This window comes from Dipodomys spectabilis, unplaced genomic scaffold (genome assembly GCF_019054845.1).
Source record: "Dipodomys spectabilis isolate Male_0828 unplaced genomic scaffold, ASM1905484v1 ptg000116l, whole genome shotgun sequence".
NCBI classification, from domain to species: Eukaryota; Metazoa; Chordata; class Mammalia; order Rodentia; family Heteromyidae; genus Dipodomys; species Dipodomys spectabilis.
This window is the reverse complement of record NW_024870793.1, coordinates 1,590,427-1,614,915: the sequence shown is the minus strand read 5'-3', so window position 1 is coordinate 1,614,915 and position 24,489 is coordinate 1,590,427. Positions and strand designations below refer to the sequence as shown.

The 24,489-nt window shown below is 38.2% G+C and overlaps 1 pseudogene; it reads left to right on the top strand.

The window, feature by feature from the left end:
• The first annotated feature begins 20,261 nt into the window (after nt 1–20,261).
• Nucleotides 20,262–24,037, top strand: LOC122115089 (annotated as a pseudogene).
• Nucleotides 24,038–24,489: the final 452 nt, after the last annotated feature.

Below are 24,489 nucleotides of genomic sequence, written 5' to 3'. Positions count from 1 at the left end.
TTGTTTTTATCATATCATGTCATTTTAGTTTGCTTTCTTGGCAGGCGCGTCTTGTCTGGACCAATTCTGTAGTCAGACTTCCAGCTACCATGACAGTGCTTCATGAGCTGTACCTCTGAATAATGTAAATTGTCACCATCTTTTGTAACCTCACAGCATATAATAATAAAGAATCAAAATACAATATAACCTCCTCCTCTATGTTCTGCAATATATAGCCTCAAAATTGTTTCTAATTCTTTCTTTTCATAAAATTTAAAGACAATATGTCATCAGGCAGAGCTAACTATTGTTCCCATAGCTAAAAATATGTTCTTCAAATTAGATTGAAAATTGAGAAAATGGATTTCCTTTTTCACTTGGATAGTTGACTTTTCTAAGACATAACTAGTTCTAAAAGTTGTAGGCTTAAAACCTAAAATGGGAGATTCAAATTCTTTATACAATCATTTTATTATGAGCACCCAACAGCCCAATAGCTTACCTTGGAGTATATGAAAAAGCTGAACCTTCAAAATAAATTATTGTTTTGTAATACGCTTTCATCATTTGAAATTCTTTACTTCAAAAAGGTTCTAGAAAACCAGTTGCCTGTAAATTTAAGATATTCCTGTATACACATCCGCCACTCTAACAAGGATGATAAAGGATGACAAATTTTAAGCTTATTTTATTTGGAAGCATTGTTAATTGAAGGCACTGAGAAACAATGACAATTACCAAGCAACAAATTAGCATAACTCTTTTAGATCTAGACGTTATTTTATAAAGCGAAGGTCAGACATTTGTTCAAAAGCTGAAAAGAACCAATCATTTTTTCTCTTTTCTTCCTTTTCCTTTGCTTGAGACAATTAAAACTACAGGGCTATCAAATGAAAATCTAGCTTCTGGCTTCTCTTCAGGAAAACAAAACCAAACGAAACAAAAGAACAAAACGCAGAAGATCTAGCAGGTCATATTTCCATGGGCAACAAGCAGCTTGGGATTGAGTAGCTGAGTCTTTCGGGTAAATTATGATTTGTGCCGTACTGCACAACAACCCAAACAAATCCAATCCCTGAAATTACTTTATTATTGGGTTTAGGGTCTGCTCTAAATTCACATGTTGTCTCACTAAGATCCTTTATTGACTACATTTCCAAAGAGCCTATGTTTAAATGAGATCATACTCCCAGGTACGCAAAGATAATAGAAGGGTCAGACTTTGTACCTATTTTTGAAGGTCACAATTTAAACCATTAAATATTTATTTATCTTTTTTACGGATGTAAGTAAATCTGTGTCCTATTTTTGTTTTAACTATTTAAGCTTATTTTCTAATTTAAAAGCAAGTACTGAATAAACTCGGGCTGTAACTGTGAAGTTTTACTTTGATTCTGAATCTAGGATCAGTGCTTGATTATCAACAGTTGAAGCCAATAAGCCACCTGTTAACCATAGGGTAAACTGCACTGAAGGAAGTCTTGCCATCTAAGCCACATATTTTAGTTCTGAAATGACAGAGTAACTGTTATTTTTCTATCTTGGCCAATGTTTTTGAAGAGGAGTTTCATAGTATAATAGTCAGCTGGAAGGCTAATGCATCTTTGACTTTACAAAAATCCGTGACAAAGTATTTAGAAATTTAAAATGACTTAACTTTTGAATAGCTTAAAATAGCCCATTATGGGAGTACTTACAGCACAAAATTTGGCAAATGCTGCAAATCAAGGTCCTTCCTCCCCAGAGTCACTACTAACTTCAGGTTATCAAATAATCTGTTGGTAGTTTGGAAATTTCAGAGAAAAGGTAATTAAAAACTTAATTTTTCTCAGGTACATTTCATTAGTGTAAAATGCAAGAGCACTTATTTTAGTCCCCAAACTAGTACTTCCTATTATTATTCCTTAAGTGATGCTTAAGATCACTGAAGATAGGTACAAACTTAAAAAGATGAATTGATCTCAGAGAATAAATTTTTAAATCATTTGCCGGAGACTGGACTTGTTATCACACTGTTATTGACTACAGAAATAATGACCCAATTTCAGAAATTATTCATACTTTTCTGATGAACATAGCAATAGAAATATCACTATTCATCAGACATATAAACAATATTCCAGTGTAAAGTTTGAAATTCAATGTGCATAGGTTTATTCGCAAGCAAAAATAAAACAAACAGAATTAAATTTCCAATGCCTGTAATTCTAGCTACTCAGGAGGATGAGATCTGAGGATCATGGTTTGAAGCCAGCCTGAACAAGAAAGTTGGTGTGATTGTTATTTCCAATTTGTCACCAAAACCCTGGAGTGGAGCTATTAAGTGATATAGCAGTAGCCTTGAGCACAAAAGTTCAGGGATAGTTCAGTCCCTGAGTTCAAGCCCAGAACCAATACACACACACACACACACACACACACACACACACACACACACACACACACACAAACACACACACACACACAACCCATAGGCTGGGAATGTGGCTTAGTGGTAGAGTGCTTGCATGAAGTTCAGGGTTCAATTCCTCATTGAAGGCCAGAAGTGTTGCTGTGGCTCAAGTGGTAGAGTGCTATCCTTGAGCAATAGAAGCTCAGGGACATTGCACAGGACTTGAGTTCAAGAGTTAGGACTTGCAAAAAATAATCCACAATTAGAAATATTTACAAAATAGATTGTTGAGCAAGAAATATAGAAAAATGTATCCCTGAGAGTTCCGGGAAGATGGTGGAGGAGAAGCTGGAATTTGAACAAGCTCTCACATAGAAAGCAGTTTTAAAGTTCCAGTGAACAGTCCTAAGCCAGAGAATCACACCAAGTGTGCCATCACAGGACAGAAAGTTAGGCAAGAAAGGGGAAGCCAAGGCAAGGAGACACATCTGAGCGCTTGCCAGCGGCAGGGTTGCAGCGGCGACCCCAGGGCACCCATACCTGAGCCACAGAGAGTCCGGGACGAAGGAGCCAGACCCAGCGGGTGAGCGGATTCTACTCAACACCAGCAAGAACCGACAAGGAGTGGACATCTTCATCCTGCAGTATGTAGACCAGAGACGACCCAGGAACCAAGACTCAGCGTGAGTAGAAGCCTGACGTCCTCACTACTTCTAAGGGAGCAGAGGCAGGAAGGCCACCCCTCCCCCCAGCACCGGTGATCTCCATCTTGGATACCGACAAAGCTCGGAGGAGCTGCTAGCTCCAGCTCAGGCCTTGGAATAAAACGAGTCATTTAGCAGGTCACAAGAACTTAACAGCGAAGTGACCTGCCAGACTCAGCTCCATCCAGGGAAGTCACCAGCTCAGGCGCCAGCCATAGGAGAGGCTTTCCTCACTGGGTACCCAGAGCCAGAGGCTGCCCCTCCCTCTAGCAGCCTCCACAATCAATTGAAAAACAGAAACCCTGACAATGGCTCCAGGCTGGGCTCTGTGAGTTTTTCACAAAATAGCCCCAGGGAAAAGCTACTGTTTGTTGAAAGGCCTCAACTCTACCCAGAACCTAGCCTCATCACTGCATCCGCCTCTTTTGTGATTCTTAAAGCAGATCACCGTCCCATTAAACTAACCTGGGAGGAGGAATCTCAAAATCTTGGGTAAAGCAGAGAATTTTTCTGCCTGTTCGAACAAACTGACTTAAGAAACCAATCAAGCCACAGGACCTCAAGCAGACCAGAGACTCCAACAAGAGGTTGGTTACAGACACAAGGGAGATACAGGATTCTTCCCACCCCTCCCGAAAAAATAAAAAAAAAATTAAAGAACTTTTTTTTTTCTTCTTCCTCTATTATTTTTTTGGTATCTTATATATATAAAATTTTTTTTCTTTTCTAAAACATTTTTCAATTTTTAATTTTCGCCTTTTTTAAAAAAAAATTGTTTTCCAGTAACTTTTTTTTTCCTCTTATAATTTCCACTTCTTTCCCACCTAGTATTAGAATGCCTAGCTACAGCAATAAGACAAGATGCAGACATAAAGGGGATCCAAATAGGGAAATGAGAAATAAAACTCTCCCTCTTTGCAGATGACATGATCTTGTATTTAAAGAATCCCATAGACTCCACTCCCAAATTACTCAAGCTGATTCAAAACTTTGGCAAAATAGCAGGTTATAAAATTAACCCCCCAAAATCAATGGCTTTTCTGTATGCCAACAATGAGAAAAGTGGGGCTGAAATTAGGAAAGCAACTCCATTTATAATAGCCCCACAAAAAATAAAATACCTAGGAATTAACTTAAGCAAAGAAGTGAAGGACCTCTATGATGAAAACTTTAAAATCTTGAAAAAGGAAATCAACACAGAACTTAAAAAATGACAAAACCTCCCATGCTCCTGAATTGGAAAGATTAACATCGTGAAAATGGCAATACTTCCCAGCTATCTACAAATTCAACGCAATTCCTATCAAAATTCCACCCTCATTCTTCAAGGAAATAGAAGAGGCAATCCAAAAATTCATATGGAACAATAAAAGACCCCGAATAGAAAAACGCTCCTCAACGGAAAGAACACTGCTGGAGGAATATCAATACCAAATTTCAAACTCTACTATAAAACCATAGTAATCAAAACAGCTTGGTATTGGCATAAGAACAGACCTCAGGACCAATGAAATTGAATTGAAAACCCGGAAATAAACCTACAGACCTATAGCCATCTAATCTTCGATAAGGGAGCTAAAACAGTAGAATGGAAGAAAGACAGCCTCTTCAGTAAATGGTGCTGGCAAAATTGGTTAACTACTTTTAGAAAACAAAAACTAGATCCTTATATATCACCCTGCACCAGAATCAACTCCAAATTGATCAAAGACCTTGAAGTCAAAGCAGACACTCTGAAAACATTACAGGATGGAATTTGAGAAACCCTAGGTCTCCTTGGCTCAGGCCGAAATTTTCTGAATAGAGACCTGGAAACACAACAAATCAAAGAAAGGTTGGACAAATGGGATTGCATGAAGTTGCAGAGCTTCTGCATGGCAAATGATATAGCTAGCAAGATCAATATAAAGCCCACGGATTGGGAGAAGATCTTTACTAGCCATACAACGGACAAGGGTCTCATATCTAAAATATACTTGGAACTCAAACAATTAAACCCCCCAGCAACAAATCCTCAAAGAAACTACTGCTCAGTAAATAAGTGGATGAAAGACTTAAAGAGAAACTTCTCTGAAGAAGAAAGAAGGATGACCAATAGGCACATGAAAAAATGTTCAACATCCCTAGCCATAAAAGAAATGCAAATCAAAACAAATTGAGATATCACCTCACTCCAGTTAGAACGGCAAAAATCGAGAACTCTAACAACAGATGCTGGAGGGGATGTGGACAGAAAGGAACCTTACTTCATTGTTGTTGGGAATGTAAACTTGTTCAACCACTTTGGAAAGCAGTATGGAGGTTCCTCAAAAGACTTCACATAGAACTCCCCTATGACCCAGCAATCCCACATTTGGGCATTTACCCAAATTTTTACAAACAACACCACACTAAAGCTGCCAGTACGACTATGTTTATTGCAGCATTATTTACCATAGCTAAGACATGGAACCAACCCAGATGCTCCTCAGTAGAGGAATGGATCAAGAAAATGTGGTATATATACACAATGGAATTCTATGCCTCCATCAAAAAGAATGACATTGCCCCATTTTTTAGGAATTGGAAAAAATTATATTAAGTGAAGTAATCCAGGCCCAAAGAAACATAGGTCCCATGGTTTCCCTTCTTTGCAATATCTATTATATATATGAGTCAAGCGGAAAAGGCCAGATAATGTGATGTCAGGAAAATGAACCCTTAGATATGTATTTTAATGCTTTTTTCTTTCATGCACGTGTTTCTAACGCATTTATAAGATTATCTCTTTGTTGCTTTGTATGTCCCTCCCCCACAGTATAACCCTTGCTTTCATTATGTTGGATGTCAGTATAACTTGTGGAGGAGATGGGGAAAAACCAGTTGTTTAAGGATACAGGTGGACCTGTTGCAACAATGAGAAGTACAAGTTGTCATGTCCAAAATGAGCTTTACAACGTCGGTGCGGGGGGAGAGGGGAAGGGGTGGGGCAAGGAGGAGGATTGGGATTGGGGGCGGGGGAGGAGGTAGGCTGGGAAGGGATGTGAAGGGTAAACAAAGCAGGAGGCTGCAATGCTTGGTAAGAAATGTACGCATTATTCTGCCCATGTAATTTTAACCCCTCTGTACAGTATGTTCACAAATAAAATTAAATTAAAAAAAAAGAATAAGAAAAATCTATCCCTTTGTGTGGGTTTGCTCCTGAGAGGACCTAGCACCACAAAGCTCTTCCATTTTCAAAAAATACATAGCCACATTTCTGGCAAACCAACTACAGTTTAGCAGAATAAGTTCAAAATAATGATTCCATCATAAAATTGATTAAGTCAATCAATATAAGGATACAGGCCTGCCTGGTATCATTCCCCATTGCACCTTTCACAGGAAAAAATTGTAGAGGTTTGGTTGTCACTGAGATGCTTGTTAAATTTGCTACAAAGTTAACAAGTACCATGCTCACAGGGAAACACAAAAATATCAATTATGTAATGACACTATTAAATGGACTTTATATTACAATCCCATGACAGAGCAATGGCTGTGGCATGCTCACAATGTGTGCTGGGATCAGGGTTGATGTGTGTGTGTATAGAAAGGTGTATCATTAGACATGTAGAGAAATCACACCCAAAGGCCTTCTCTGTGGAAGTGCTGTAAATTATCATCCTGATTTTTTATCTTAACTCAGTATTGAAGCAAATGATTGAGATAGAAAAGATGGTTTATATTTTATTATATCTGCCAGGTACTCGATTTAGGGAAGTAGGGATAGGTGACTGATGAAGCAGATAAAATGTCTTGTTCTAATGTTGGACCATGTGGAAGTAAACATAGAAACCAAACAAGAGCTTCTACCCTAAGGGAATCACAATTTCCTATAGTTAAGCTTGTTATTTTAGAAGACAGTAAGTAGTGTGGAAAAAATGAAGACAGTGTGAGCAGAGAGACAGAAATTGGGGTTATAGAAGGGTCTAGGGACAAGGTAGCAGGAGGTAAGGGAAGATTTCTCTGGGACGATTGCTTAGGTGCTGTGGAGGAAAATTGGTATGTAACAGAGTACTGCTACCTGTTCCAAGGGCAGGTGATCACAGAGGTTTTGAAAAGTTAAAAATATTTGTTATAGGAGGGTGCCAGCGGCTCAGGCCTGTATTCTAAGCTGCTCAGGAAGCTGCAATCTGAGGATCACAGTTCAAAATGAGCCTAGGTAGGCAAATCCAAGAGACTCTTATCTCCAATTAACCCACAAGAAGTCAGAAGTGGAGCTGTGGTTCAAGTGGGAGATCACCAGCCTTGAGAGAAGAATCCAAGCAAGAGTGCAAGGCTCTGAGTTCAAGTCTCAAAGCTAGCAAAAAAAGTTGTCATAAATTCAAAATGCCAAAATAGATGGCTTATGAATATAAGCATCAAAGATACGTCCATTAACTTTGATAGATGAAACCCATTGTTACAGGGTCCAGGAATACACTCCTGGTTCCATAGGTCCAGTCTGAGCATATATTTTCTTCTTTTTTATGTTTTTTATTGTAAAAATAGAATACAGCGGGACAGTTACATGAGTAAGGTAATGAATACATGTCCTTTCGAACATTGTTTCCTCCTCCTTTGTTTTTCCTCTACCATACCTTCCCTCCCCACCTCCCCAGCTCCTTCCTTCCCCCTCCAAAGTTGAGTACACATTTTCTTTAGCTTTATAGAGGAGAAAAAGGCAGTGGCAGGAGAGAAATGCATATTTTTTTTTGTTGTTTTGTTTTTTGTTCTACTCTTAGGGCTTGAACTCAGGGCCTGGATGCTCTCCTTTAGCTTTTTTAGTCAAGCTAGCACTCTACCACTTGTGCCACAGCTCCACTTTGGGCTTTTCAGGGGTACCTAATTGGAGATAAATATCACTGACTTTCCTGCCTTGGCTGGCTTTGAATCAGGATCTTCAGATCTCAGCCTGCTGAGTAGCTAGGATTACAGGTGTGAGACACCAGCATCCAATAACAAATGTATAATTTTAAAGTCCCAGTCACACACGTGTTCATGTGGTGAGAGGTGGAAGGCAGTACTCATAGAGAGCCAGGCAGTTCATCATCTCAGGTTTTCTGAGCTGGAACCTGGATACAGTAAGTCATTGGTCTGGTAGGTGGATATAAAGTGGAATCTGAGATGCCAAGCTTTTATACTGCTTTTGGTTAATCTCTGAGCCCAAATGATAGTGCCCCTCAGACAAAGGGCCTTCGGACCTGTTACATTATTATGCTCAAAATGGCACAAAATATTAAGATTGGGAAACTCCAGGTTTCTTTTTGGTAGACGAAGAAGTGAGACAAGTATTTGACTTGCTAAGGTTTTGGATAATCGACAATGGTTATTAGAGAATCTCAGAAATTGGACTTTATTTTAAGCAAAATGCAAATCCTACAAACAGAATATGGGTTATGCTTTCAAAATTGATTATTACATAAAAATAGATTGGAAAGTAATTGGACATATCTCCCAATTGAAGCTTTCAGAGTTTGCAGTGTGTGCTAACTTATCTAGACCAGTGGAAAATTGCTTCATAATGCTGGGTCCATATATAGTCTAAAAGTCTGAAACAATAGGACAGAGTAAAAAAATAATCACTGCCCTTTCTAAGACCTAAAATTACAGCAGAGGAAATAAAAACAAAGTTATGGAACCCATAGCAAATGCTATAGAATTCAAAGTGAAATAGAAATCCAGGTAGGGAATTATAAATGCATCCTATCTCACCGAAGTGGCACAGAGAGGAGTACACTGCACTAAGGCACAAGCACCAAATTCTGGTTTGAACCCCCTGTCTGCCATTTAACCCGCCTCATAGAATTGAACAATTTACTTTGCATCCATTTCTTTCTGGAAAATTTGTAGTTATACCGACCCCAAAGCCTAATGTAACTATCACACAGGTTAATAATACATGGAAAAATAACTAGAATAGCACCTAGTATAAAAAGGGATAAATAAGTAATAAGATTTCACAGTATTTGTGATAACTTGATAGACTTGAAGTCATTAAAAATACATTAAGATGGACACGTTCTGGTTCTCACACCTGTAATCCTAGCTATTCACTTTTTTTCAATTGATTCAGACTTCTCCTGCTTGATTTTCTTCTTGTGTAAGTTTTGACAGATATTTTGGAAGAAATTGGTCTATTACATTTAGATTATCAAATTTGTGGCATAGAATTGTTCACAATATTCCTATATTCCTTTGTTATATTTATTATCCTTTAACATCATTGAAATCATCAGAGATCTCTTTTATTTCTCATATTGTTAATTTATCTTATCCTCGTCTTAAGTAGTATCTTACTGATTTTCTTGATCTTTTCAAAGAATTACTTTTGAATTTATCGTTGCAGGTTTCGGTGTATGGATTTTCTACAAGTTTCATTTATTTTTTCTGGGTGGTGGTAGTGGTATTAGAGATTGAACTCAGGAATTTTTCTAGTTAACTAAAATAGAAACTTGGTTTAATAACTTGAGATCTACCTCCTACTGTATGCATTCAGTGTTAGAAGTTTCTTTCAAAGCACTGCTTCTGATGCATTTCACAGTTTGAGATATATTTGTTCATTTCTTTGTTTAGGTGACACTGGAGTTTGACTCAGGCCCTCACATTTGCTAGTCAGGTGTCATACTGCTGATCCATATCTCCAGTCTTTTTAGCATTGGTTATATACTTCTGAGATGTGTCTCACCCACTTCCCATATGGATTTTCATCATAGCTGAGATGACTGGTGTATACCATCTTCATTCCATTAAATGAAGTTTTGAAGACTTTTGTTTTCCACCCCGGCTGGCCTGGAACATCAATCTGCCTAGTCTCAGCCTTTCACATAGCTAAGACAACAGATATGTACCCTGGACACCTAGCTGTGTTTAATCTTTAAGTATCTTTCTATTATTAATTTATATTATGGATTTCAAGTTTAATTCTATTTGGTCCAAGAACAGGTATTATATTATTTCTATTGTTTTCATTTATCTTCTGACCTGGAATTTTCTCTGTCTCAATGAAAGCTCATGTGTGACCTTTTTTTTTTTCATGTGTGAACTTGAATACAATCCCTTCTAATGTAGATGTCAATTATATTTATCTGACTGATGAAGAATAATTTCATGGGTTCAGAATTCCAGGTTAGTGATTTTTGTTTTTAGTAGAGTTTAAGTATTTCACTTCATATTCTTACTTGTTTGGCTTCTAAAAAAGAAATTCTTGTCTTTTTTTGTCCATAGAAAAATATATTATAACTCCTCTGTACAGTATTTTCACAATAAATAAAGTAAAAAAAAGGAAAAACATATTAGATAATCTATATTATGATTGGACTCTCTTACATGTATAAATTGATTATATATTTTAAATTATAGCTGCACATATTATATACGTATATAATATAAAATTATAAATCTTGAGCCCCTTCTAATAATCAAAAACTTTCCTTTAGCAGTATTCTTTTTTATTTTTTATATTTTTATGCTCCCCTCCCCCCCATAGCAGTATTCTTTTAGTTTGTTTTTCTGTGTGCCGGAATTGAGACTTGAACTCGGGGCCTTGGATTCTCTCTCTATTTATTTGAGATTTGAGGCTAGTATGCTACCACTTGAGACATACCTCTGGCTATTTGCTGGTTAATTGTAGATAAGATTTTCTGGTATTTTTCTGCCCAGTCTGACTTCTTTGACCTGCCATCCTAGGATCTCAGCCTCTTGAGTAGCTATAATTACAGGTATGAACCACTAGCAGTGTTACAATGTAGAAAATAGAAGCAGGTCCAGGGCATGTATATGGTCAGTAGTCAGCTGACTAACTTTGAGAATTCCATTTTCAGAGTTTAGGAATGCTTCCCATTTTCTTATTCTTATATTGAGTTATCAGTTCTTTCTTTCATAAATGCACTTTAAGCAGATTTTGCAAGATTAAGCTTCATTTTTAAGATTCATATAGCTCATAAGTAGTGTAATGACTTTGTCATCAGGGAAAATAAGGTATTTCAGACTCATTGTCATAGGAACCTCGTAATCCTCTAGAAAGTTCTGCTCTCATGGGGTCAAGGAAGGGTTCCCTCTGATTGTCATAGACATCAGGAAAGTGTCCAGGGACTTGTCATCACCTGTCATTGTACTACAGTTCTGCAAGATGTTTAGACCTTTTGGCTATTTTTAATTTATAACCATGAACTATTACAGCATACCACATATAACTGTTTGTGTGAGGATTTTTTCTTCTTTTGGGGGCCTTTATTGTTGTTTGTAGAATTCATTCTGGTAACTTGCTGTTTCCAGAGTTTCTCCTGAAAGTGTAGCTCATACCTGACATTAATTTGGGGAAAGTTCTGTCATTATTATTTCAAATACTTTTTCTATTTCTTTTCCTTTACTCCTTATGATATTCCCATCATCCATATGTAGCGTCTTTTGCAGTTATCCCATATTCCTTTGGTGTCTTTTGTTCATTCTTTGAAATGAAAAGGTATTTTACTATTTTAGGTTATATTATAAATCCTTTGTAAAATGATAATTTTTTATTAATATATTTTATAAAAAATAATTCGTACTTTCATACAATAAAATATAATTGACTATATTTTCATTCTTCCATATTTTCAGTTTTGAATTGTCTTGTTTGTGAAATCCTCTCTCAGAAGTTTTTTCTAGGTGAGTTCTATATTCTCAGATCCTTTTATTTTTTTCCTGTCCAGAGACTAACCTTAAATCATTTTCAACTTACTTAGACACTCATTAAGCTGTGTGTCTAACAATTATGTTGCTTTCATCAATTTTAAGTGTATATATATAAATCAGCAAGAGAACCAAAATATTCTGGCAATCTATGTGATGAATTCCTCTTCATTAACAAATGATTAAACAATTAAACAGCTTTACTCAAGGTTTCTACTAAAAATGTGCCATGAAAATTATTGCTACAGTACAATGACTATCAGTAAATAAATTATTCAATATGTGATTATAAGAGACTTCTGTAAAATCAAACTAAATGAATTCCAACTCACATTCTCCTTAGTTAATCTCAAAATAGTCCTAGCCACTCTAGAAAGTATGACAGACCTGAAGTGGAACAGACTAGAAGGCGAAGAAATGAATACAAGAACCCACAGCTATCTGATAAAATGTATGGTGGGAAAACACAGCCTCTTCAACAAATGGTGCTTGGAAAACCAAATGTCCATATATATGAGCTCTCTCACACCTTAAATTAATATCAATTCAGAGTGGATCAAAAACCTCAATATAAGAATTGAAACTTTACTACAGGAAAGAGTAAACATTAGAATGTATTGACATAGGCAGAAACTCCCTAAATATAACTCCAGGAACTTAGAAAATAGAAAAGAGACTTGGCAAATAGGATTGTATCAAGCTAAAAAGCTTCTGCACAGCAAAGGACATGGTTACTAACCTAAAAATACAACCTGTAGAAGACCTCTAGCCAAAAAAGAAATGCAAATCAAAACAGAATCAAGATTCCATCTCATCCTAGACATAATGGCCATCATCAAGAATACAAACAGCAACAAATGCTGGCAAGAATGGAGTAGGAGGGGAGAAGGAACCTTAATTGTTGATGGGAATATAAATTAGTACAACTTTGAACAATAGTTTAACAAAAAGAATACTAAGGAGCTGAAACATGAGTGAGAGGGATGGGAAATAAGAAGTGAGTAGACAAATAGAGGGATGAATGGTGGGCAAATATAGTCTTAATAGTCAATGTGCAGATGTGGAAATGGAACTCAGACATATTAGAAAATAGGCAAGGAAATGGATAGGTGGAGGAGAGAACGATGGAAGCAGTAACTGATCAAAATGCACTGTACATGTAAAGGGACACATTTAGTTGAAACTCCTTTGTACAACTATCTAAAAATAATTAAAAAGGGAAGAAAGCCTGCCAAATGACACAGGAGATATTGGGTTAAAAAATATACTAGTTCTATCCATTTGAATTTATATGTCTCAAAATGTATCAAAATTTTTGACTGGGTGACCACAGCTTTTTCCTCTTCCAGGATCTTGAAGGGCTTCCAAGAGGATAAGCTTAACCTTCATTAGATTCGTACAAACCTATCTCTGCAGATTTAAGTCACTTGACCCTCAAAATTATCTCTTAGCTTAGTGTTTTCAGAAGCCTGGGCAGCTCTGGAAAAATGTTTAGTGAGTTAATGAAAGTGGTCAAATTTTAATCAATACAATGAGCGGGAAGTCCATCAGAGGTGTGGTAAAAACAATGTACAGAAGGGGATTTTTAATACACTAAATCAAGCAGTATTATATTGTAAATGGTGTGTTAAGTCCTGTGGGTTCTAAAACAGAATTCCTGGCTTCCTCTTCTAAAATATCATCTGACCTTTCCCATGACTCAGTTTCCTCATCTGGAAAATAAAATAGTATATATAATTCTATTGACTTTTCGTGTGTTACTATAGGTATTAGTTAACACAATCATTTTTGTGAGAAGTAAAATTATTAATACCTGTAAAGCTTAAAATTTCATGCCAAGTGTTTTATTGTGTGTGTGTGTGTGTGTGTGCGGTAAAATGGGGCTTGTTCACATGCTTGCTTGGTTTTTACTCAAGGATGGTGCTCTGCCACTTGAGCCATATCTTGGCTTCCAAGAGCTTCAATATAGAGTAGAGTAAATATTTTAAAGGGTAACTATCTTTATTTTTCAAACAGAACATTCCTTCCTTTTCACAAATATTTTAAGGAAAACAAAAATAAACTATAATTCTTAAAATTAAAATGAAATTGATACTTGGAGTGAATTAAGTGATTCATAAACTAAAGATAAAAAACTTGATAAGAGCTGGTGTATGGATGAAGTGGTAGAATGCCACCCTGAGTTCAAACCTCAGTCAAACAAAAAAATGAGTTAATTTTACATTGAACACGGTGGCATATTTATAATCCTAGCTATTCTGGAGGTGGAGATAGGGAAGATTGCACTTTTTAATTGTGAAAGTACCGTATAGAGAGGTTACAATTACATGAGCAAGGTAATGAGTACATTTCTTATCAAGCATTGTTGCCTCCTTCTTTGTTCCCATCCCTTCCCCCACATGCGCCCTCCGTCCCACACTAAAGTTGTAAAGTTCGTTTTTCGACATAACGTCTTGTACATCTCATTGTTGTAATGGATCCACATGTATACCTATTTAAACAATTTGTTTATTCCCTTCCCCTCCACAAATTATACCAACATCAAATACAGTGAAAACAGTGGTTATACTGTGGGGGAGGGACATGCAAAGCAAGAAAGAAATCATCTTATAAATATGTTAGAAATAATCACAAGAAAGGGGCTGGGAAAGTGGCTCAGTGGTAGATCACTTGCTTGCATGCATGAGGCCCTGGGTTCTATTCCCCAGCACCACATAAGCAAAAAGAAAAAAGCCAGAAACGGTGCTGTGGCTCAAGTGATAGAGCACTAACCCTCAGCTGAAGAGCTGAGGGACAGTGCCCAGGCCCAGAGTTCAGGCCCCACAACCGGACCCCCCCCCCAAAAAAAGAAAGAATCACCAGAAAGAAAAAAAAAAAACATTTGAGTCCTTACCTTAGGGTTCATTTTGCCTAACATCAATTTATCTGACCGTTTTTGCTTGTCTCAGACATATACTGGTTATTGCAAATAAGGGAAACCATGGGACCTATGTTTCTTTGGGCCTGACTTACTTCACTTAATATAATTTGTACCAACCTTTCCATTTCTTAACAAATGGGGTAAGGCCATTCTTTCTGATGGAAGCAGAGAATTTCATTGTGTATATATAGCACATTTTCTTGATCCATTCATCTATGAAGGGGCAGCTGAGTTGGTTCCATATCTTAGCTATGGTAAATAATGCTGCAATAAAAGTAGTCGTGATGGTAGCTTTAGTGTGGCCTTGTTTGTGATCATTTGGGTAAATGCCCAAAAGTGGTATTGCTGGGTCATAGGGGAGCTCTACATGGAGTCTTCTGAGGAACCTCCATACTACTTTCCAAAGTAGCTGATATGGAATAATAAAATACCCCGAATAGCAAACACAATCCTTAACAGAAAGAATAGTGCTGGAGGAATATCAATACCAAATTTCAAACTTTACTACCAAGCCATAGTAATGATACCAGCTTGGTACTGGCACAAGAACAGACTTCAGGACTAATGGGATAGAATTGAGAACCCAGAAATGACCTATAGCCATCTAATCTTCGATAAGGGACTAAAAAAATAGAATGGAGGAAAGACAGCCTCTTCAGTAAATGGTGCTGGCAAAATTCGTTAATCACTTATAGAAAACTAAAGCTAGATCCTTATATATCACCCTGTACCAGAATCAACTCCAAATGGATCAAAGACCTGGGTGTCAAAGCAGACACCCTGAAAACATTACAAGATAAAAAAGGAGAAACCCTAGGCCTCCTTGGCACAGGCAGAAATTTTTGTAAAAGAGATCCAGAAACACAACAAATCAAAGAAAGATTGGACAAATGGGAGTGCATGAAATTGCAGAGTTTCTGCAAGACAAAGGTCATAGCTGGCAAGATCAATGGGAAGTCCACTGATTGGGAGAACATCTTCACTAGCCATACAACGGACAAGTGTCTCATATCTACAATATACCTGGAACTCAATTAAATCCCCCAACAACAAATCCTCAAAGAAACAACTGCCCAATAAATAAGTGGGCTAAAGAATTAAAGAGAAATTTCTCGGAAGAGGAAAGAAGGATGGCCAATGAAGAAATAAATGCTCAACCTCCCTAGCCATAAAAGAAATGCAAATCAAAATAACATTGAGATTCCCCTCACCTCAGTTAGATTGGCTATAATTAAGAACTCTATTAACAACAGATGCTGAATGGGATGTGGACAGAAGGGAACCTTACTGCATTGTTGGTGGGAGTATAAACTTGTTCAACCACTTTGGAAAGTAGCATAGAATATTGCATTTTGAAGCCAGCTTGGGCAAAATGTGAGTTTCCAGATCAACCAACAAGCAGGGATAATGGTACACATTATAATTTGATCTATGAAGGATGAGTATGTAGAGGATTGTGATCCGAGGCTGACCCCTGGCAACAACAGAAATGGATACCTAAACCTAACATGATCAACGTTATCTTTTGCAAAATGTGGAAGAGAAGCCCTTTAAGGCATGTGTGTGTGTGTGGTCTATCTGACTGTCAAGGGTTGAAGTGTTGAAGTAGCATGGAAAATAAAAACATGGACCTCTTCTTGTAGAACTGAGCAGCATAACGTAACTTCTTCTATGAACTCAGGAATGCAGCTCAGCTGAATCCCAGCTTTGAGATATTGTAATAACAGACTTTCATCAATTTGTCCTTCTACTGGAAAAAAGATACTAAAAGAAATATTAGTGCTTAAGTCTCAAACACCTCTCTTTCTCATCCACTTCAGACTTTACATGATAGAGAATGATCAAGTTTTCCTAGGGAGACAATGCTCACCAATATGGGGCAGGATTTATCAGGCAAGTGCTGACTAATATCTGAGAAAGCAAGATTGGAATAAAGGGGATATTTGGGGGTTTTCTCTTGGGTGGTATTTTTTGTTTGGTTTCGTTGGGATTTTGCTAATTCTGGGGAATGAACTCAGGGCTAGGGTCCTGTACTTGAACATTTCTGCTCAAGGCTAGTACTTTACCACGTAAGCCACAGCCCTATTTCTGGCTTTCTTTGGTGGTTAATTGGAGATAAATTTCTCAGGAAGTTTTCTTCCTGGCCTTTCAACTGCAATCCTCAGATCTCATCCTCAGCTAAGATAACATGTGTGAGCCACCAGCAACCAGCTGGAATACTTGGATTTTCTTGCTCTTTTTTATCCTGTGGGGCAAGCCAGACAAAATGTAACATTTTCTTTTACCAAATAAGAAAGAGAAACTTTTAAATCCAACTGTATGTGATCTGTTAGAATGAAGAGTTTTAAATTTTATAAAAACTTCATATTTTCATTGTGCTAATTCACAGAATCTTCAAAATCCAGAAAATATTGGTTCTGATTATTATTATTATTATATGGTCTCAAAAAGAAATTGAAGCATTCCTAAATGGTCATGTTATTCTTTCCCATACTCTCTTTTAAAAGGTCTTTGCTGTGCCTCTAAATGTTACTGGTTTCTGCAAGATAAAAGAAATTCCCTAGTACCACTTGAAATGTAATGCTCTCCATTAGAGTTTATGAGAAATTTCTAACTTCCACATAAATTATCACTTCAGTTAACTCTATTAGTGTAAATTGTGTCTCTCTTAGGAGCCACAGATTTGCTAAACATTAGTCAAAGAAATAATAGAAGCCATTCTTATAGGAAATGATCAGTTAAAACAATACTTTTGTTTATGAGTATGTGTGTTGTGATTTGGAGTTTTTTCATAGAAGTAGTGGGGATGGAGCACAGGGTCTTGTGCACACTTCACAAGAACACTACCACTGAGCTGCATTCCTAGCCCCTCGTGTGCGGTTTTGAAATCATGATGTCACAAGCCTGTAATAGAAATCAGTATAGCAATTCTGGGATTTGCCATGCATTTATGGAAACGCTGAGGAAAGATGAATTTTTAAATGTTCCTGGATGTGGTTTTCATATCCTAACATTAGGGAAACATTGATAAAGAACAAAAAATTAGTAGGTTTCTTGAGTGCTGAGAACAACCATTATCATTTGGGTTTTTTTTGTTGTTGTTCTTTTGTGCTAGTACTGGGGCTTGAGCTCAAGTCCCTTAGCCCTTTTCACACAAGGCTGGCTCTCTACCATGTGAGTCACAGCTACAATTCTAGTTTTTTTTTTTTGTATGTAATTGGAGATAAAAGTCCTGAATGGATTAGCTGCAAATTGTAATCCTCAGGTCACAGGCTCCTGAGTAGCAAGGATTACAAGCATGAGCCACTCATGTTGAGCTGTCATTTTGGTTTTTATCAGCCCATGAAACACATCTTTAATACTAATTTTCATGTTTTGACATTTTAAATTGTGGTGAATTATAAATAACCAAATTTCCAATATATAAGTGTTTAAGTTACATTGCTCATATTCATAGTGTTGTGCAACCATAACCAGTATTTAAATTTTTTATTGCTTCAAACAGAAACTGTAGAGCACATGGGCAGCAAAGATGGCGCTGGGAGAGAGTAGAGTGGGCAGAGCCCAATTGACCTTCCGATCAGTGCCTAACCAGTCCGTGAAGGCCTAGGTGCATGATAGGGTATGACCTTGACAGTGATTGGTTCTTCTTCCTCCCTTGCCATGCCACCCGCCCTTTTTGTCTTTAAAAAGGGCTGCTCTCTGTTAATAAATGAGTTTTCTACCTGCTGAATTTGGCTCCCCCCTGTGTCTGATTGTCTCCAGGGCTGAGGGAGGCTGGGGAACGGGTGAGTGCCGCACTTACCTTTCCTCAGACCCCGTCCGTCTTTCGTGGGACGGACGAAGACCCAACAGAAACTGTATCATCATTAATCAATAAATTGTCACTCATCTCTTCCTCCCTCTAACTATGGACAATCTCTAATCTGCTATCAGTTTCTGTTGTATATTCTAGATATTTCTTATAAGTACAATCCTACATGAGCTATGCTTTTGTGTCTGGTTTGAAATACTTAGTTTTATAATGTTTTTCAAGGTTGGTGCAGTCCATGCTACAGCATGTACAGAGTGTCATTTATGTCTTGTGGCACATTAATTTCCACACTATGAGATGCCATATTTTGTTTATTCATTCATCTATAAATGAACATTAGGAAGGTTTCTATCCAGTATTTATAAATAAGGCTATAATGAAAACTGGCATCCATGTAAGTTCTATTGTCCATTGTTTGTTTGTATCTTTACAAATAGAATTGTTGAGTCATATTGTAATTCTATGTTAGACTCTTTGAAGATTCACCAACCTGTTTTCTATGTGGTTGAAACATTCTACATTCTCATTAGCTTAGCTGTGCCAAAAGAGTTCATCTCCTCCTCTTTTCTCCTAGTCCTGGGGCTTGAACTCAGGGTCTGGACACTCTTCCTGAGCTTCTTTTGCTCTACCACTTTAGCAACAGCATCAGTTCCAGCTCTTTCAGTTTATGTGGTACTGAGGAATTGAACCCAGGGCTTCATGCATGCTAGGCAAGCACTCTACAACTAAGCCACATTCCCAGCCCATTTTCTGTATTTTTTTAAAAGTCACAATCATTGTAGAAGGCATGAAGCAGTATCTTCCTGTGATTTTGATGGCATTTTCCTAGCAACATTGGGGTTGCTTAGTGGTGATTTATCTCTCTGCTTTGAAGAAATGTTTGTTCAAGTTCCACAACTATTTTAAAGTGAATTTCCTTTTGTGTTACTTGATTAAGGAGTTCTTCATATATTCTCTGAGGTTAAAATCTATAATATATAGTTATTTTCTCACATTATTTAGGTTTTCTTTTAGCTTTCTTGGTAATGAAACTTGGTCTGTTTAAGAATAGTATCTAATTTTTTTCTTTGGATAAAAAGGGATACAAAAGTTCTTAAAATAATAATAACAGCCATAATTAAAAATGCCATGGTTTTTTCTCTCAGAGGATCATTGTTCTTAGTGTATAATAGATTAATTAACCTCTTTTCTCGTGTGTGTAAATGAAAGCTGCTTTTAGTTAGGATCTCTAGAGTTTTTCAGAGGTTAAAAAATGATAAAATTTGAGAAAACTAAGTATTTATTTCACTTATAGAACAACTTTCTCTCCTCAACCTGAGTAATTATTTATACTATACTATTGGAGTTAGCTAATATTAATTAGAGGAAGGACTTTTGTATCAAAGGAAGGGATTGCATAAGTTGTGGGAATACAAGATGTATTGAGGAATACTTACAGGCTTCTGATATATTTTAGAAAAAAAATTAAATTTAAGAGTATCTTCATCAGGCTGGGAAGTTGGCTCAGGGGTAGAGTGCTTGCCGGCATGCCTGAGGCCCTGTGTTCAATTCCTCAGCATCACATAAGCAAAAAGAAAAAAGCCGGAATTGGCTCTGTGGCTCAAGTGGTAGAATGCTAGCCTTGAGCTGAAGAGCTGAGGGACAGTGCCCAGGCCGAGTTCAGGCCCCACAACCAGACCCCCCCCCAAAAAAAGGAGTATCTTCATCATTGGATCTACAGAAGTTAAATGAGCCGTGAACAAAGTTGAAATTTGTCCAAACGCACAGAGTACAGAGATGAGACCAAAGTGGGTAAGTACTATCTGGATCTCCTCCCTGTGAAATATCCTCCACATATTAATGGGATAAATGGAACTTTTCCCAAGCACACACAATTCATACACTCAAGATAGAAGCGATTCCATTCAAGTATAGGCTTTGGAGGAATTTAACATTCAAAAATAATTTCAAGAGATTCTTGATTATAGTTGACAAAAAGGATTATATTGACCTTTCAGTCCCAAAGCTTTATCCCTATTAGAAAATCTTCAAAAAATGATTTTGTGACTTTGGAGAAAATAATTAACTATAAAGCTTCATAAATTATATTAGGAAAATAAGTTCATAAAATGAAGATTTGATGCGGAGTTATGAAAGACTTCATACTATTATTCAAAGTCTCTTGGAATCAAAATCTCTTCTCTGTAAGTTTTGAGAAAGTAGAAATGTATCTAGTATTAGAATCATGGATACCTAAAACATTGAGTCATCCCAAAATTCATTGTATCCCTGAAAAGTACATAGAGTTCTAGTATCTTAATGGCACTCTCATGTGGAACCCAACTATTTGTCTTGGCATTTAAAACTGGGCAAGTGTTTTCCAGGGAATGAACCTTTAAAATATTCTTTTCTAAATAAAACAAAGGAAAAAATCCTTCTTAAATAATTCTTTAAAAGGATTCATCAGCTGCAGAGATCTGACCTTATGGGTATCCGGGATGTGCAGGTACAGCAATGCCCTTGTGGAAGGGGTCTGGGAAAGTGGGGCCACACTGAGCTCCTGGCTAGAATATGCTGCCAACTACAGGCAGAGCCCTGTGCAGTCAGGTGACCTATTGAAGTCCTCATTTATTTATTTGTCATTGAAGGCAACATTGAGATAGTGGTGCAGGCCCTGAAATCAGCAGATATGGCTGCTCTGCAGATGCACTGCCCCTCATTCAGGGAAGACAGCTTGAGCCCTGGGTAGCTCCTGCAGGTGTTAAGCCTAGCCAGGACAGGTTAGCTGTGCAAGCTGGAAGTGGCCCACAATGTGCGGCTACATGCTGGCATGTGCAGCAGTTGTTAGCCCAGGTGGGATTCCCTCATCTGACTTCACTCATCCTCCCCATCAAGGCCTTTGACACACCCTTCACTTCTGTCCCAACTTCTAAGCATGAAGACTGCCTCCTTGGCTCCATCTCCTGAGAGCTCAGTCACATGACTAACCTGATAGAGCTGAGTGTGGCCCTCTCCATGCTGACAGGGAAGATCCAGATTCTCCTAGGGTGAGTCTCAGAGACTGAAAGGAAGAGGGATGGGTCAAGCACTCTGGTCCTTGGCTTCACAGGCTGTAGGGGCACTGAGTGATAGGTAGAAGAACAGCTTATTCACAAAGCCCCAAGCTCAATGCTCTCTGGAGCTGCACATAAGAGAGCACAAAAGAGAAATAAAGAAGTTAGAGGACCAGAAGTGATCCAGAATAGTGAGGGACCTCAGGGGAATGCTTCTAGTTAGAAAGAGACAATGTGTAAAGTAGACATCAAAACCAGACTTGCAATCCCAACACTCAGAAGCCTGAGGAAAAGGAAAGTGAGTTCAAGTCCAGCCTGGATAACATAGGGAGACTGCCTCAAAAAACAAGGTCTGGGGGTTGAAGGTGTAGCTCAAATATTAGAGTACCAGCCAGTGAGCAAAAGCATCAGATACTGAGTTTGAATGGTGTCTTGGTCTTCAAAATAAGTAAAGAAAGAGAGAAAGAGACAGACAAAGAGAGAGAGAGAGACAGAGAGACAGAGGAAGAAAGAAAGAAAGAAAGAAAGAAAGAAAGAAAGAAAGAAAGAAAGAAAGAAGGAAAGAAAGAAGGAAAGAAAGAAGGAAAGAAAGAAGGAAAGAAAGAAGGAAAGAAAGAAGGAAAGAAAGAAGGAAAGAAAGAAGGAAAGAAAGAAGGAAAGAAAGAAGGAAAGAAAGAAGGAAAGAAAGAAAGAAAGAAAGAAAGAAAGAAAGAAAGAAAGAAAGAAAGAAAGAAAGAAAGAAAGAAAGAAAGAAAGAAAGAAAGAAAAATAAGGGCTAAAATGTGCCTTGATGCTACGTGTTTGACTAGCACATGAAAAACCCTGGCTGTAATTCCTAGCATAGATAGGAGGAAGAGTGGGGGAAAGCAAGAAGAGCAGGACAGAGAGGGAAAGCGGGAGGAGGAAGGGAGAGGGAGAGGTCTCTGTGAAAAGAACATGCTAACTAATGGGTCTAGAATGTTGCTTTATAAGGCATAGCTAACTATAGTGACTCCTGTAGTTGTCTATTGTGGTGCAAAAAAAGTTCCCAACACTGTGTGACTGGCATTATCTCAGGTCAGGTATAGAAATCTGGCTCAGCTGGGTGACATGAGGTTGTTGTCAGCTGACTGTGGGACTGCAGTATCACCCTGGCCTTCCTGAGCAGATATTAACCCAAGATCATTCATGGGAATTGGGGGAATGCCTGGCCTCCTCCACAAGCAGGATTCTCATAAGGCCTTAGCTAATAGTTTCACCCATTTGCAGCTATGATATCAAGAGGGGCATGCACAAACAGACAGTGAGGGACTCAGTCAGAGACAGGGTCCAGCTGCCCCTTTGCTGATGCTTGCTGCCAACACTATCTAAATCAGAATTATTGGATTATGGATATGGTGCCTCAGTTGGGAATGTCTGGCTTTCCCTTCCTGGCTCTACAGTAATGGATTCTTCTATTGTTAGAATAATGGCTCTTTTTTCTTACTAATGCCTCATTTCCCCTGTAGCAAGCTCTCAGAGTGGATGTTTTCTCCAAGATCATGTACATAACTCCTTTCATATGAAAATGGTTGTTGATAAAATCTGCCATTTAGGTGAGATGAAGACAAAGGTTTCATTGGTTCAGGTTAATTCTGAACCACACAGCAAGCCCAGCAGCTGTAGACTGTGTGAAAGCAAGGGAGCCAGGCTGCATCCCAGTGAACCATATTTATGGACACAGACATTTGCATTTCATGTAGCACCATGTGTTAAAACTATTTTCACAGACTCCATGCAGTCAGGTAAGAACAAGACTTGCCCTGCAAGTCTTTGTTCTCTGTGACAGACAAGCAGATGGATTGCTCACATCCATTGTTGCTCACATGGAACTCCTCTGATTTGTGCTGATTACTCCATGTTCTACAGCCCCTTCAGGACATGATTGAGAATGCTGGACCTGGCCAATTGTGCTCTGAGCCATGTGGACATGAACTTCTTGGCAGACTGTATCCATGCTGCCCAGCTGGATGTGTTGCACCTCAGTAGACACAATCTGCTTCATTTATATCCCTCTACTTTCCTCAAGCTTCGGCAACAGGTTGTCCAGATAGTGCGGGTGTGGACCCCAGTGGAGTGTGCTATTACCCATAGCTATGTGGTCATGATGATCCTGGGCCTGTGTTCCTGCCACTATCTCTAGGAGCTCAAGTTCCTTGCTAACCAGCTGTCAGCCTGCACCCTCAAGTGCCTCTTCTCTGCACTGTGTAAACTCCCTGAACTTCATTACATGGAGTTCCTGGTGCCTAAGGAATGTTACCTGGAGAATACCAGGATGAGCTGGCATGTCCACATATGATCAGTAGAAATATGCTTGATTGCAGAAGAGCTGCATGCCGTGCTACTATGGGCCAAGCAGGAAGACATCCCCACCTCCCACCACTCTTCAGGAGTTTTCACCTAATAGTTAATGAGACCAGCAATGAGCTTTGTGCTTTCTTTCTTCAAGCTTTCAAAACTGCTTTAGAAAACTTTCTCAGAACACTAAAACAAGTAGAGTAGGCCCTTGAATTGTGCTAAGAAAATGTCTTGCATTTCAACCAGCCCTGTTGCCCAGAGATCAATCCCTATATCAGATCCTAAGCCTGAGATGTAAGCAACTGTAGTTTCAATGAAAAACCTTTGTTAGAGAAAGCTGTAGATACACATGACAGACAACGTAGGAAGAAAACATGCCTTCTAAATGTGACATCGGAGGCCCTGGGGTTCAAGTTTTTCCTTTTTTGTGCCAGTCCTGGGGCTTGAACTCAGGGCCTTTGCACTGCCCCTGAACTTATTTTACTCAAGGCTAGCACTGTACCACTTGAGCCACAGCACCACTTCTGGTGTTTTCTGCTTATGTGTTGCTGAGGAATCGAACCCATGAATTCATGCATGCTAGGGAAGCATTCTATCACTGAGACATATTCCCAGCCTCCTGGGATTCAATTATAGGACTAGGTGAAGCTGTTTCA